The sequence below is a fragment of the Somniosus microcephalus genome, chromosome 6 (genome assembly GCF_052327205.1).
Source record: "Somniosus microcephalus isolate GS21.2 chromosome 6, FLI_Smic_1.0, whole genome shotgun sequence".
Lineage (NCBI taxonomy): Eukaryota > Metazoa > Chordata > Chondrichthyes > Squaliformes > Somniosidae > Somniosus > Somniosus microcephalus.
The window spans coordinates 191,173,439-191,187,317 of NC_140992.1; the positions used below are offsets into that span (position 1 = coordinate 191,173,439).

Here is a 13,879-nt window from a genome sequence, read left to right on the forward strand (position 1 = left end):
TGTCGCTGTTTTGGGTATAAACCCTTCCTCAGAACTGGAAGATACTAAAGTTGAACTGCTCATGGTCTTGGATCTTTAGAAGCCACCCAAACTGCCATATGAAGAAACTGGAGTTACTATGGTAACCTTCCCATATCCTCCAGATGGAATCTCCCACACAGTTGGGGTAGAGCCCTGAAGTACCAAACAAAACTGTAGTGAGAGTCCGGCGACTCTGCAGCAGATAAGACTGCGCAGAGTAACTAGTTCATAAATAGAAGTTTACCACTACCGGATCACCGAAGGACTCCCATCACCAATCAGGTCTGTTCCTAGTTTTAATCCTGTCAAAACATTTGGCACAGACTTCACTCAACTTGCCTGCAAACTGCTTGCGGAGTTGAGAATATCCCTTTATGGCTGCAGGGGGTACACAAGGATCTCCATGTGACTACCCTTCAGATATCTTCCAACAAAACCGCAGCCTCCTTGCCAAGTGAGGTGATGGCAACCTAAAGCAGGGCCTGTCGCAGTCAACACAGAATCTCAAAACCAAAGCAGTACAGGTAGGCGGGCTGCTCTCAAATTGATTCAACATCAGAAACCTGAATCAATAGTCAAAAGAAAATTGCAAACCTGTGAAACAGCATATCTTTATATAGCTTCACTTGCAGGCCATTATGTATTCAAACCCCTAAGGCTCTCTGTTCATCCGCACCCGTTCACTTGAAGTATATACTCCCATTCCTTGGCTTTCTTGCCAAAAGGCATTACCTCACATTTAATCCTCATTAAATTGCATCTTCCACCCATCTTGTTGACATCTTTTACAGCCCTTCTCACGGTTTGCTGAACCATCTACTTTTGTGTTGTCAGCAAATTGAGGTGGTATTCCCTATTCCCAAATCACAAGGAAGGAGTGGGGTGAACAAAGGTAACCCAGCGCTGACCCCTGGAGTACCTCAATTCCAGCCTTCTCCAAGCAAACCACCACCTATTTACCCGAACTCTATTTCCTGTCTGTTCACCAACTTTCTAATCGTGCTGCTAGATTGCCAGTTTTTTTTTTTTTTTTTTGAACAAGCCTGGTGAAACACCTTAGTGACCGCCCTCTAAAAATCCACATACCCGACAACTGCTGCATTCCTTTTATCTGTTTAAAGTCAGTCACCTCTTCAAAAAATACTGAACTTGTCAAACACGTCTTGTCTTTAACAAATCCATGCTGGCAGTCCGTGATTAACCCCAACATTTCTCAATGCCCATTAAGTTTGGCTCAAATTATGGATTCCAAGAGTTTGCCCACAGTTGACATTTGACTAACTGGTCTGTAGTTACCCGGTTGATCTGTATCTTCCCTTCTTGAACAAGGGTGTCCAGTCCCAGCAGAATTGCCATATTTAAGGAGAATTTAAAAATTGTGGTCAGAGCCTCTGCTGTGTCCTCTGACTTCTTTCAACAGCCTAGTGTGCAGTCATCAAGGCCCAGTGACTTATCCACCTCAAGTTTCACTTCTTTTAATATAAGCACAAAGTCCATTTCTACAATTCGCTCTAACAATTATTCCACATCCTCCTCCAGTGCACCTACACTCACACTTCCACCATTATTTATAAAAATCAATGCAAGATATTTAATATCTCCGCCATCCCTTCATCCTCCACAATTAGACTCCCTCTTTCATCCCCGATTGGTCCGACATTATTCTTTTACTTTTTATATGCTGATTAAACACCCTATTTCCTTTTATATTAGCCAATTTATTAACTTTTTGTTCATAATCCCTTTTAATCTTTCTTTTCATGTCCCCACTATATTCCTCATGATTTTCTTGATGTTGTTAGCCCTAATTTGACCATATACTTCCCTTTTAAGTTTCAGATTCGTTTTAATCTCTATTTATCCATGGAACTCTATTCTTTGCTGCACCCTCTTTTTGCCTTGTATGAATATATTTATCCTGTACTCTATCCCACTCATATTTCAACATTTCCCACTGCTGATCCCACTATCTGTTTTCTAACCAGTTAATTTGTGTCAGGTCCCTTAGCTCACTCAACGTTGCTTTTTTTTCCAGTTGACTCTTCATGAACCTTTTTTATTCTGACACTGAAGTTAACTATATTGTAATCGCTATGTCCCATTGTTCTTCTACTCCTTTCAGTTATTTGCCCCACTTCATTTCCCAGAACTATTTGTTAGACTAGAAACCGTGATCTAGGCAGCAGTTCTGGATACATTCCAGAAAAGGTTTCCTACTTTGACCACACTGGACCTTTATTCCAATCTATTATTATTTGAATGGCAATAGATTGGGAGAAGGGGAAGTGCAAAGAGACCTGGGTGTCCTTGTGCACCAGTCGTTGAAGGTAAGCATGCAGGTGCAGCAGGCGGTTAAGAAGGCAAATGGTATGTTGGCCTTCGTAGCAAGAGGGTTCGAGTACAGGAACAAGGATGTCTTGCTACAGTTGTACAGGGCCTTGGTGAGACCGCACCTTGAGTATTGTGTGCAGTTTTGGTCACCTTACCTGAGGAAGGACGTTCTTACCATGGAGGGAGTGCAGCGAAGATTCACCAGGCTGATACCTGGGATGGCAGGAATGACGTATGAGGAGAGATTGTGTCGATTGGGCTTATACTCACTGGAGTTTAGAAGATTGAGAGGGGATCTCATCGAAACCTATAAAATTCTGTCAGGCCTGGACAGACTAGATGCAGGAAGGATGTTTCTGATGGCCGGGGAGTCCAGAACCAGGGGTCATAGTCTAAGGATAAGGGGTAAGCCATTTAGGACTGAAATGAGGAGGAATTTCTTCACCCAGACAGTGGTGAACCTGTGGAATTCTCTGCCACAGAGGGCGGTGGAGGCTAGTTCATTAAATATATTCAAGAAAGAGTTGGATATATTTCTTGAGGCTAAAGGGATCAAGGGATATGGGGAAAAGGCAGGGACAGGGTACTGAATTTGGATGATCAGCCATGATCACATTGAATGGCGGAGCAGGCTCGAAGGGCCTGCTCCTGCTCCTATCTTCTATGTTTCTATTTTGGTATTGTTAAAATCACCCAATGTTATCACCCTGTTGTTCCAACATCTTTCTCTGACCCATCTGTAAATCTCACTGCAGCCCCCCTGCCCTGCCCACCTCTCCCTCATCTCAGCTGTTTTGCAGCCTGAAATGCAATTGAGAATTGTACCATTTTTCTTCCTAAATCCCATCATTTCTCAAAGACCAGACGATGCAGGGATGCCGATAGAATCACATGCGGCTGGAACTGGCCCAGCTCTTACTTGGCTCTTCTACCTCGAGCAGTGCTTCCTGCTCACGCACCACACCCCGCAGGGTCTTGAACAGGGAAAGATTTCCCCTCGATGCTGTCTTTGTTAACCTGTCGCAGAAACTGTATCTGCAGCTTCCTCATGTTGCAGCTGGCGTTTATACGACTGACCTGCTCCTGCAACTTCAGAGACCCAAATAGAAGCCGAGTGAATCCGAACTCTCTCAAACTGGGTGAGACCCAGCCACATACTCGGGTCCTGTCGTGTATCCCCTCCATGCCAGCCAACCTAAATCCAGATCCTCTGAAATGCCTTTCTCGCTCCTGGCTGATCCATACTGGAGGTTCTCCCCTTCCCTCCCAAGAAGTCTGTACCTAGCTCCCTCCGCATTTTATCAAAATGTTCAGAGGGTTTAATTTTTTTTTGGGACTGGTGGTATCCTAACTTGCTACTAATCTAAGCTGGACCATTACTGGATACTGGGGTTAGCTTTAGGAACATGAGTAGGCTATTCAGACCCTCGCGCCTGTTCTGCCATTCAATAAGATCATGGCTGATCTGTATCTTAACTCCATCTACATGCCTTGGCTCCATATCCTTTTACAGCCTTGTCTAGCAAAAATATATCGATCTCAGATGAAAATTAGTAATCGGGCTTGCATCTACTGCTTTTTGTGAGGGAGAGTTCCACACTTCTACCACCCTTTGCATGAACTGTTTCCCATTCTCTCCTGAATGGCCTGGCTCTGATTTTGAGGTCATATCCCAGTGTCCTAGACTCCCCCACCAGCAGATGAAGTTTCTCTCTATCTCCCCTATCAATTCCTTTCAAAATCCTAAAAATCTCAAATCACCATTTAACCTTCTAAATTACAGGAAACACAAGCCTAGTTTATGTAATCACTCCTCATAATGTAACCCTTGGAGCACTGGTAGCACTCTGGTATATCCTTCCAATATATCCTTTCTAAGGTGCAGTGCCCAGAACTATACACAATATTCCAGATGTGGTCTAACCAGGGCTTTGTATAGCTGTGGCAAAACTTCCTACCCTTTATATTCTAGCTCTCTAGTTATAAAGGCTAACATTCCAATAGTCTTCGAAATTATTTTATGTACCTTTAGTTTGCATTGAGATGGGGGCACTTCCTCGATAAGACCAGAGCCGAGCAGAAACTTGAAGCTCAGTCCCTGTTCCGATACAAAAAATGTAGCAGAAACGAGCACACAGAACGGTGGAATGTAGTTCCTCATCTCGGCCACGCCACGGAGGACAGGACTTCCCAAGGAAGGGGCAGGAAAGCCAGGGAGGTCATTGTAGAGTAATTACTTGCAGCTGGTTTCAGAGTGACACTGGCAGAGACCTGGTAACTGGGTAACCATCCTGCTTTGACTGCTGCCCGTATCCTAACTCACACCAAGGAGTTCACCCATCACCCCTATGCTCACTGATCTACATTGGCTCACGGTCTCCAAACGTCTCAATTTTATCATCCTCATGTTCATATCCCTCCATGGCCTCATCCCTCCCCATCTCTATAACCCCTTTTGTTCATCCCACACTCACTTCACCCCACTATTGGCGGCCGTGCCTTCAGCTGTCTCGGCTCTAAGCTCTGGAATTCCCTAAACCTACTCATCTCTACCTCTCTCCTCCTTCAAGACACTTCTTAAAACCTACAACTCTGACAAAGTTTTTGGTCACCTTTCCTAATAGCTCCTTATGTGGCGCAGTGTCAAATTTGTCTGAAAACGCTCCTGTGAAGTGCCTTGGGAAGTTTTACTACATTAAAGGCGCTATGTAATTGCACAGAATGTACGTAAATACAACTTGCTGCTGTCGCTGTACTGAGGACAACCAATGTAGAAAGCAACACAAGAGGCATTAACCGCACCCCAACAAAAACTGACACCAATGGATATGACTGGTTCAATGACCCTGGAATGGGACAACTCCAATCCCACTCACCCTCCCTCAACACTTCTGTTTTGTTTGACAGGAGCTGCCTTGGCAGAAGACACTTTGCATTTAAACCTTTCAAGTTTGTCTAAGTTTTCCTCTTCTCCTGATCATAGAATCAAAGACGGTGAATCACATTGGGCGACACCGAAACACCGGAGATAGGAGCAGGAGTAGGCCATGCGGCCCCTCGCGCCTGCTCCGCCATTCAATGAGATCATGGCTGATCATCCAAATTCAGTATCCTGTCCCTGCTTTTTCCTCATATCCCTTGATCCCTTTAGCCTTAAGAAATATATCTAACTCCTTCTTGAATATATTTAATGAATTGGCCTCAACTGCCTTCTGTGGTAGAGAATTCCACAGGTTCACCACTCTCTGGGTGAAGAAATTCCTCCTCATCTCTGTCCTAAATGGCTTACCCCTTATCCTTAGACTGTGATCCCTGGTTCTGGAAATCCCCCGCCATCGGGAACATCCTTCCTACATCTAGTCTGTCCAGTCCTGTCAGAATTTTATAAGTTTCAATGAGATCCCCTCTCATTCTTCTAAACTCCAGCGAGTATAAGCCCAATCGACCCAATCTCTCCTCATACTTCATTCCTGCCATCCCAGGCATCAGCCTGGTGAATCTTTGCTACGAAGGCCAATAGACCATTTGCCTTTTTAACGGCCTGCTGCACCTGCATGCTTACCTTCAGCGACTGGTGCACAAGGACACCCAGGTCTCGTTGCACTTCCCCTTCTCCCACTCTATTGCCGTTCAGATAATAATCTGCCTTCCTATTTTTGCCACCAAAGTGGATAACCTCGCATTTATCCACATTATACTGTATCTGCCATGCTTCTGCCCAATCACCCAACCTGTCCAAATCATACTGGAGTTTCTCGGCATCCTCCTCACAGCACACACGCCCACCCAGCTTTGTGTCATCTGCAAACAGAGATATTACATCTAGTTCCCTCGTCCAGATCATTAATATATATTGTGACTAGCTGGGGTCCTAGGACCGATCCCTGCAGTACCCCACTAGTAACTGCCTGCCACTCGGAAAAAGATCGTTTATTCCAACTCTTTGCTTCCTGTCTGCCAACCAGTTCTCTATCCAAGTCACTACAAGAACCAAAGAACATTACAGCAGAGTAGGAGGCCCTTGGATCTATGGTGAATCCCTCCTGCAACCCAGCCAAGTGACTACCCTTCATGTGTGAGCACAGAGTGTGGCGGGTAGAGAGATAGTGCTCACTGCACCGAGATATCCTTGTTCCTGTACTCAAACACTCACGCTACGAAAACCAATATACCATTTGCCTTCTTAACCGCTTGACCACAAGATCACACACACCCAAAAGAGCAGACAGGAAATTTTTACAAGAACATGAAGCATGGAATGAGAAGGGCCATTTTAGTTTTTAAAAAAGGCTTCTTTCCACAGACCACAATCACACACTTGCTGCAAGCTTAATCTCGCCTCAGTTCAACACTGCAGGTGAAATGGGAAAACTGAGAAACACTTGAAATTGGTCAGATTTAAAAAGAAAAATCGAAAATATTTTAAAAATCTATTAGAAAATTCCAGACTTGTGTCTCTGCTGCAGTAATCATTGTGTGCCAAGATTCATCAGATATCTATAAAAAGACAGCAGCCTGTCACTGCTCTGTAACTGCTCCAGCCAAGGTCAGCTAGCTCAGTGGACTGGTGTGTCCTCCGTGGGCGCAGCCCAGAGGTTAGATCCAAAAATGTGCTCATCCCGTCCATGTCAAGTTACGCTCAAATTTCCTGCCAGTCTCATTAGAATACGCCCCAACGTAAAATGGGAGCAAATCAACGTGAACAATCGGGGCCCAGGGAAAGCTCTGAACTCAAGACCATATATTCCTTCATTAAATATAAAAATGAAAGTTTCATCTCATTCAACCATCAGTCATACACATCAGGCACAAGGTATTTAAGAACCTGCAATCAGGGAAGCTTTTCAATTTTTAATGTGACTTATACTAATGCCACATAAATGCATTAAAAGCAAAAGAGAATACAGAGCTGGTTTCGGAGGATACATTTGAAAAAACGTAAATTGCAATAAAATACCAGTTTCCTGAAACTCTGGTTGTAATCTGAAGAGCCCCTCTGAGCAAGTGCAGGAGACTGGTGTACGAGGCTCTGTAACTTGAAAACGGAGCCGGTTGTACGGGCAGAGACATGTGCAGCCGGAGTGATCAGCAGATGATCGTAAAAGATAGAGGACCCCACCAGGCACACAGTTCTTGGGAAGGCCCCACTAAAAGAAACTAACCAGGACTGCTGCGCCCAGCTCCCGAAGGGGACTGGAATCAGGGTCAGCAGGGGGAGAAAAGTCTGACCCACTCTCCTCCTCAACATTTGCCGACTCCTTTTAATTTTCTTTTGGCACTTCTATGTCCCCCTATCCCCCTCTCCACTTTTGTTTTGATCTCTCTCTCACCCCACACTCTCATTTCTCTCTATATATCCCTTCCTTCACTTTTGTTTATCATTTTCTCTTCCCCCTCCACTTCGGTTTCCTCTATATGCTCCTCTTTTAGCTCTGCACCAACTACTATTTCCCTCCTTTACTTGCGTCTCCACTTTTGTTTCTGCCTCTTTCTACCCTTGGGCTCACATTCATTTGTCTCTATCCCATCCTTGGCTCTTGATTGTCTATCTTCATTCCTTTCACTTTTGTTTCGGCTTTTCTCCCTCCTTCATTACCTTCACTTGTTTATCTGTTGCTCTCTCTCCCTCCTTCCTTCACTTGTTTATCTGTTGCTCTCTCTCTCTCCCTCCTTCACTTGTTTATCTGTTTGATGCGCTATCAATTACTCATAAAAGACTGAGAGTTAAGAGAGTAACTAAAGGCTTTTATTAACAAAAGAATGAAGGTCTGCCTCGAGTGGTCGACCGGTCCAGAATACAAAGGGGCTGGGGAGCAGTCACCTTTATACTAGGACTTGTGGGAGGAGTCAGCCGAGGCATGTCCAGGCATGTACACAGTGGAATAGTGGTTTACCACACTGTTGCTCTCTCTCCCTCCTTCCTTCACTTGTTTATCTGTTGCTCTCTCTCCCTCCTTCACTTGTTTATCTGTTGCTCTCTCTCCCTCCTTCCTTCACTTGTTTATCTGTTGCTCTCTCTCTCCTTCCTTCACTTGTTTATCTGTTGCTCTCTCTCTCTCCTTCCTTCACTTGTTTATCTGTTGCTATCTCTCTCCCTCCTTCACTTGTTTATCTGTTGCTCTCTCTCCTCCTTCCTTCACTTGTTTATCTGTTGCTCTCTCTCCCTCCTTCCTTCACTTGTTTATCTGTTGCTCTCGCTCTCCTTCCTTCACTTGTTTATCTGTTGCTCTCTCTCCTCCTTCACTTGTTTATCTGTTGCTCTCTCTCCCTCCTTCACTTGTTTATCTGTTGCTCTCTCTCCCTCCTTCCTTCACTTGTTTATCTGTTGCTCTCTCCTTCCTTCACTTGTTTATCTGTTGCTCTCTCTCTCTCCTTCCTTTCACTTGTTTATCTGTTGCTCTCTCCCTCCTTCACTTGTTATCTGTTGCTCTCTCTCCCTCCTTCATTCACTTGTTTATCTGTTGCTCTCTCTCCTTCCTTCACTTGTTTATCTGTTGCTCTCTCTCCCTCCCTCCTTCACTTGTTTATCTGTTGCTCTCTCTCTCTCTCTCTCTCTCTCTCTTTCCTTCAATTGTTTATCTGTTGCTCTCTCTCTCTCCTTCCTTCACTTGTTTATCTGTTGCTATCTCTCTCCCTCCTTCACTTGTTTATCTGTTGCTCTCTCTCCCTCCTTCCTTCACTTGTTTATCTGTTGCTCTCTCTCCCTCCTTCACTTGTTTATCTGTTGCTCTCTCCTTCCTTCACTTGTTTATCTGTTGCTCTCTCTCCTCCTTCCTTCACTTGTTTATCTGTTGCTCTCTCCCTCCTTCCTTCACTTGAGCAACAGATAAACAAGTGAAGGAAGGAGGGAGACAGCAACAGATAAACAAGTGAAGGAAGTAGGGAGAGAGAGCAACAGATAAACAAGTGAAGGAAGGAGGGAGAGAGAGCAACAGATAAACAAGTGAAGGAAGGAGGGAGAGAGAGCAGCAGACAAACAAATGAAGATAGACAATCAGGTCAGAGGTCTAGACGTTGGTTTGTGGAGCCGTGCTCCATCCAAACAGGCCGAGAAGTGGTGGCTGAGATCCTCTATGCCATTGGTACTCTGCGGAGTGAGGGGGGTGCGGGGGCGCGGCCGTGGGCACCGACGCGGGGGGGGGGGGGGGGGGGCGCGGCCGTGGGCACCGACGCGGGGGGGGCGCGGCCGTGGGCACCGACACGGGGGGGGCGCGGCCGTGGGCACCGACACGGGGGGGCGCGGCCGTGGGCACCGACACGGGGGGGGGGGGCGCGGCCGTGGGCACCGACACGGGGGGGGGGGCGCGGCCGTGGGCACCGACACGGGGGGGGGCGCGGCGGCCGTGGGCACCGACACGGGGGGGCGCGCGGCCGTGGGCACCGACACGGGGGGGCGCGCGGCCGTGGGCACCGACACGGGGGGGGCGCGGCCTGTGGGCACCGACACGGGGGGGGCGCGGCCGTGGGCACCGACACGGGGGGGGCGCGGCCGTGGGCACCGACACGGGGGGGCGCGGCCGTGGGCACCGACACGGGGGGGGCGCGGCCGTGGGCACCGACACGGGGGGGGGCGCGGCCGTGGGCACCGACACGGGGGGGGGCGCGGCCGTGGGCACCGACACGGGGGGGGGCGCGGCCGTGGGCACCGACACGGGGGGGGCGCGGCCGTGGGCACCGACACGGGGGGGGGCGCGGCCGTGGGCACCGACACGGTCGGGGGGCGCGGCCGTGGGCACCGACACGGGGGGGCGCGGCCGTGGGCACCGACACGGGGGGGCGCGGGCCGTGGGCACCGACACGGGGGGGCGCGGCCGTGGGCACCGACAGGGGGGGCGCGGCCGTGGGCACGACACGGGGGGGCGCGGCCGTGGGCACCGACACGGGGGGGGCGCGGCCGTGGGCACCGACACGGGGGGGGCGCGGCCGTGGCACCGACACGGGGGGGGCGCGGCCGTGGGCACCGACACGGGGGGGCGCGGCCGTGGGCACCGACACGGGGGGGCGCGGCAGTGGGCACCGACACGGGGTGGGGCGCGGCCGTGGGCACCGACACGGGGGGGGGCGCGGCCGTGGGCACCGACACGGGGGGGGCGCGGCCGTGGGCACCGACACGGGGGGGGCGCGGCCGTGGGCACCGACAACGGGGGGGGCGCGGCCGTGGGCACCGACACGGGGGGGGCGCGGCCGTGGGCACCGACACGGGGGGGCGCGGCCGTGGGCACCGACACGGGGGGGCGCGGCCGTGGGCACCGACACGGGGGGGCGCGGCCGTGGGCACCGACACGGGGGGGGCGCGGCCGTGGGCACCGACACGGGGGGGGCGCGGCCGTGGGCACCGACACGGGGGGGCGCGGCCGTGGGCACCGACACGGGGGGGGCGCGGCCGTGGGCACCGACACGGGGGGGCGCGGCCGTGGGCACCGACACGGGGGGGGGGCGCGGCGTGGGCACCGACACGGGGGGGCGCGGCCGTGGGCACCGACACGGGGGGGCGCGGCCGTGGGCACCGACACGGGGGGCGCGCCGTGGGCACCGACGGGGGGGCGCGGCCGTGGGCACCGACACGGGGGGGCGCGGCCGTGGGCACCGACACGGGGGGGGGCGCGGCCGTGGGCACCGACACGGGGGGGCGCGGCCGTGGGCACCGACACGGGGGGGCGCGGCCGTGGGCACCGACACGGGGGGGCGCGGCCGTGGGCACCGACACGGGGGGGGCGCGGCCGTGGGCACCGACACGGGGGGGGCGCGGCCGTGGGCACCGACACGGGGGGGGCGCGGCCGTGGGCACCGACACGGGGGGGCGCGGCCGTGGGCACCGACACGGGGGGGCGCGGCCGTGGGCACCGACACGGGGGGGGCGCGGCCGTGGGCACCGACACGGGGGGGGGCGCGGCCGTGGGCACCGACACGGGGGGGCGCGGCCGTGGGCACCGACACGGGGGGGGCGCGGCCGTGGGCACCGACACGGGGGGGCGCGGCCGTGGGCACCGACACGGGGGGGGGCGCGGCCGTGGGCACCGACACGGGGGGGGCGCGGCCGTGGGCACCGACACGGGGGGGCGCGGCCGTGGGCACCGACACGGGGGGGCGCGGCCGTGGCACCGACACGGGGGGGCGCGGCCGTAGGGCACCGACACGGGGGGGGCGCGGCCGTGGGCACCGACACGGGGGGGGCGCGGCCGTGGGCACCGACACGGGGGGGGCGCGGCCGTGGGCACCGACACGGGGGGGCGCGGCCGTGGGCACCGACACGGGGGGGCGCGGCCGTGGGCACCGACACGGGGGGGCGCGGCCGTGGGCACCGACACGGGGGGGCGCGGCCGTGGGCACCGACACGGGGGGGCGCGGCCGTGGGCACCGACACGGGGGGGCGCGGCCGTGGGCACCGACACGGGGGGCGCGGCCGTGGGCAACGACACGGGGGGGCGCGGCCGTGGGCACCGACACGGGGGGCGCGGCCGTGGGCACCGACACGGGGGGGCGCGGCCGTGGGCACCGACACGGGGGGGCGCGGCCGTGGGCACCGACACGGGGGGGCGCGGCCGTGGGCACCGACACGGGGGGGCGCGGCCGTGGGCACCGACACGGGGGGGCGCGGCCGTGGCACCGACACGGGGGGGCGCGGCCGTGGGCACCGACACGGGGGGGCGCGGCCGTGGCACCGACACGGGGGGGCGCGGCCGTGGGCACCGACACGGGGGGGCGCGGCCCGTGGGCACCGACACGGGGGGGCGCGGCCGTGGCACCGACACGGGGGGGCGCGGCCGTGGGCACCGACACGGGGGGGGGCTGCGGCCGTGGGCACCGACACGGGGTGGCGCGGCCGTGGGCACCGACACGTGGGGGGGCGCGGCCGTGGGCACCGACACGGGGGGGCCGCGGCCGTGGGCACCGACACGGGGGGGCGCGGCCGTGGGCACCGACACGGGGGGGCGCGGCCGTGGGCACCGACACGGGGGGGCGCGGCCGTGGGCACCGACACGGGGGGGCGCGGCCGTGGGCACCGGACCGGGGGGGCGCGGCCGTGGGCACCGACACGGGGGGGCGCGGCCGTGGGCACCGACACGGGGGGGGGCGCGGCCGTGGGCACCGACACGGGGGGGCGCGGCGTGGGCACCGACACGGGGGGGCGCGGCCGTGGGCACCGACACGGGGGGGCGCGGCCGTGGGCACCGACACGGGGGGGCGCGGCCGTGGGCACCGACACGGGGGGGCGCGGCCGTGGGCACCGACACGGGGGGGGCGCGGCCGTGGGCACCGACACGGGGGGCGCGGCCGTGGGCACCGACACGGGGGGGGCGCGGCCGTGGCACCGACACGGGGGGGCGCGGCCGTGGGCACCGACACGGGGGGGCGCGGCCGTGGGCACCGACACGGGGGGGCGCGGCCGTGGGCACCGACACGGGGGGGCGCGGCCGTGGGCACCGACACGGGGGGGGCGCGGCCGTGGGCACCGACACGGGGGGGCGCGGCCGTGGGCACCGACACGGGGGGGCGCGGCCGTGGGCACCGACACGGGGGGGCGCGGCCGTGGGCACCGACACGGGGGGCGCGGCCGTGGGCACCGACACGGGGGGGGCGCGGCCGTGGGCACCGACACGGGGGGGCGCGGGGGGCGGCGTGGGCACCGACACGGGGGGGCGCGGCCGTGGGCACCGACACGGGGGGGGCGCGGCCGTGGGCACCGACACGGGGGGGCGCGGCCGTGGGCACCGACACGGGGGGGCGCGGCCGTGGGCACCGACACGGGGGGCGCGGCCGTGGGCACCGACACGGGGGGGCGCGGCCGTGGGCACCGACACGGGGGGGGGCGCGGCCGTGGGCACCGACACGGGGGGGCGCGGCCGTGGGCACCGACACGGGGGGGCGCGGCCGTGGGCACCGACACGGGGGGGCGCGGCCGTGGGCACCGACACGGGGGGGCGCGGCCGTGGGCACCGACACGGGGGGCGCGGCCGTGGGCACCGACACGGGGGGGCGCGGCCGTGGGCACCGACACGGGGGGGCGCGGCCGTGGGCACCGACACGGGGGGGCGCGGCCGTGGGCACCGACACGGGGGGGGCGCGGCCGTGGGCACCGACACGGGGGGCGCGGCCGTGGGCACCGACACGGGGGGGCGCGGCCGTGGGCACCGACACGGGGGGGGCGCGGCCGTGGGCACCGACACGGGGGGCGCGGCCGTGGGCCCGACACGGGGGGCGCGGCCGTGGGCACCGACACGGGGGGCGCGGCCGTGGGCACCGACACGGGGGGGCGCGGCCGTGGGCACCGACACGGGGGGGCGCGGCGTGGGCACCGACACGGGGGGCGCGGCCGTGGGCACCGACACGGGGGGGCGCGGCCGTGGGCACCGACACGGGGGGGGCGCGGCCGTGGGCACCGACACGGGGGGGGCGCGGCCGTGGGCACCGACACGGGGGGCGCGGCCGTGGGCACCGACACGGGGGGGCGCGGCCGTGGGCACCGACACGGGGGGGCGCGGCCGTGGGCACCGACACGGGGGGGCGCGGCCGTGGGCACCGACAC

The 13,879-nt window shown here is 57.9% G+C and overlaps 1 long non-coding RNA gene across 1 annotated transcript in view; it reads right to left on the reverse strand.

The window, feature by feature from the left end:
- Positions 1-364: 364 nt before the first annotated feature.
- The window catches only part of LOC147116284 (uncharacterized), a 32,136-nt gene continuing 18,621 nt past the window's right edge, over positions 365-13,879 (reverse strand). Inside the window, exon 3 of the long non-coding RNA XR_015078766.1 lies at positions 365-584. This is a non-coding gene — a long non-coding RNA (uncharacterized LOC147116284). The remainder of the gene's footprint in view (positions 585-13,879) is intronic.